Below are 2,460 nucleotides of genomic sequence, written 5' to 3'. Positions count from 1 at the left end.
GTGTTGATTATGGTTTATTTCATGCATGGTCTGCTTGAGGAACTCCCCAGGACTTCATATACAGATTTAAAGGAACCCTTTCTCCAGCTTCCTCCTTAATCCTCCCTCAGTCTCCAGTAAAGATAGTTAAGGTGCTGCCTCTTTGCAGCTGGTCACTTAGGGATGGTCTGCAAGGCTCCTCCCCATAGGCCTGGCCACATCAGTGAGTAGGGAGTTGGGTGTTCACCAGGAGTGGGGCAGGTAAACTCAACTGGGTCTTTCCTACAGGTCACCCTTTTCCCATTCCTGTCTTTGAAATAAGGCTTTGTTGGGAGGAATGGGGTGGGGGGAGTAGCAGCAGGGTGGCTGTGCCCATCAATGTTTTCAGGTTGTAACTTCCCTTGCACCCAAGCAAAGAAGGTAAAAAGAAGGCAAAAAAGAAAACCCCCAGAAAACTTTACTGCCAGATCATTCCTCAAGTTCCAAAATGCCTAGCCCCAGGCTACCTTCATTTTTTCCACCTTTCAGAGTCTTAATTGTTGCTTTATGTATTTCCTCCAGGATTTTTAGTTCTATTTAGCGGCAGGGATAGAGTGGAATATACTTACTTCATCTTGTGTGAAACTTGAAGTCCCCCAAGTAGCCTTTCAAAAACGATTTTTACCTACTGAGAAACCAAAGCATGTTTAACATTAAAGGAACTCTATTTGAGAGGAAACTGACATTAAGCACTTAGGTATCAAACACTATACTAAGTAATATTAAAAATCTCCAACAAACCAAGAAGATCATTTCCTTCTATTATAAAACACACTCGAGCCAGGGGAAGGAAAGTAACTTCTATGCCTGTGGGGATTTTGCTTTTTTTTTTTTTTTCTTTGTAAGATTTATTTATTAGAGTTTGTGAGTGCGAGGAGGGCCAGAGGGAGAGAAGCAGATTCCCCGCTGAGTACCTGAGCCCAAACTCCAGCCGGGTGCTCAATCTCCTGAACCTGAGATCACACCTGAGTCAAAATCCTTAAGAGTCAGTTGTTGAGCCAGCTGAGACCCAGGCATCCCTGCCTGCTTGTTTTTAAAGTATGAAAAAAAAATTACAAAGAAATTGTAACAAACACCTTGCATATAGACTACTCAGTATGTCATTGTTAATTTTAATTAATGTTAATAAAAATTAACATTTTTATTATTATTATTATGAATGAGGCAATTTATTAACCCAGCATTTGTTCTAATGCTTCTTGTTGGCAGCTGCCACCTGTCCGGCGATTCTGTCCAGATCTCTCTGTCCCTGAGGTGTCAGTTTGCGGCCCCCATCTTGGTCCTTTTCCACCATTTTCAGCCCCTCTAGGGCTTGCAGGACCCTGCGGGCTACGCTCTTGGAGCCTCTACTGAAGTGGCTAGGCATGACCCCGTTTCTCTGGCATCCCCCGTAGATCTTGGTCATGGAGCCGACCCCAGCACCGCCCCGGAGGTACAGGTGCCGTGCTGTGGAAGCAGCTCCTGTGTAGAACCAGTTCTCATCGTAGGGAGCAAGCTCTTTATGCTTGGCCAGCTTGACAGTGTCCACCCATTCAGGGACTTTCAGCTTCCCAGACTTTTTGAGGAAAGCTGCCAGAGCTCTGACGAACTCCTGCTAGTTCACGTCTTTTACAGTAACTCCAGGCATCGTGCGGCCTCTGCGCTGCCAGCCAGGGGAAAGTAACGCTTTTTTAAAATAAAGAACAAAATAACTACAAAGGAAGTTGACAACTTTGTCATCCTTTCAATATTTCCCTCCACCCCAAGAAATTATCCTGAATTTAGTGATGCCTTCTCAGTTTACTTTTTATTATGTATTCATTTATATAAGTATTCATAAAATATAATATTTCAAGTATTAAGTTTTATGTAAATGGTATATTGTATGTACTCTGCAATTAGCTTTTTTACCAACTTTGTGCTTTGGGTTAGTTTTCTCTTTTAAAAAAGGTAAATTTGTTATGATTCTGAAATATTTAAACTTATTCCTCTCATTGCATTTTGTTTTCTATTTATCTTTATTATGAAAAGGGCAGGAGTAATTCCTGTCTTAACTTTCCTTCTTGTCCTTACCTCTAAAGAGGGTCTGAACCTACCCTCTTTCCCTTGCACTGCACCAAAAGTTATTCACATATTAAATCAGTTATTATCTTTTACTCTTTTATAATTTTATTTTATTTTATTTTATTTTATTTTATTTTATTTTTGAGAGAGCAGGGGGAGCAGCAGAGGGAAAGGGAGAGAAGCAGACTCCCCCTGAGCAAGAAGCCAAAGCAGGGCTCCATCCCAGGACTCTGAGATTATGACCTGAGCTGAAGTCGAGTTGGGCACGTGCAACCAACTGAGCCCCCAGGCACCCCAATTTTGTACTCATTCTTAAGTTTTTAACATACCTATACTTTGGAGCATATAAATATTTATAAAATGGCCATTGTCTCTGTTTTTTTCCTGGATAAGTATCTC

The 2,460-nt window shown here is 41.5% G+C and overlaps 1 pseudogene; it reads right to left on the bottom strand.

Annotated features, from left to right (window-relative positions):
• Nucleotides 1-1,165: 1,165 nt before the first annotated feature.
• On the bottom strand, nucleotides 1,166-1,660 carry LOC132025136 (small ribosomal subunit protein eS19-like; annotated as a pseudogene).
• Nucleotides 1,661-2,460: the final 800 nt, after the last annotated feature.

This window comes from Mustela nigripes, chromosome 9 (assembly GCF_022355385.1).
Source record: "Mustela nigripes isolate SB6536 chromosome 9, MUSNIG.SB6536, whole genome shotgun sequence".
In the NCBI taxonomy this organism is placed as follows: Eukaryota; Metazoa; Chordata; class Mammalia; order Carnivora; family Mustelidae; genus Mustela; species Mustela nigripes.
This window is presented reverse-complemented; position numbering and strand designations above follow the sequence as displayed.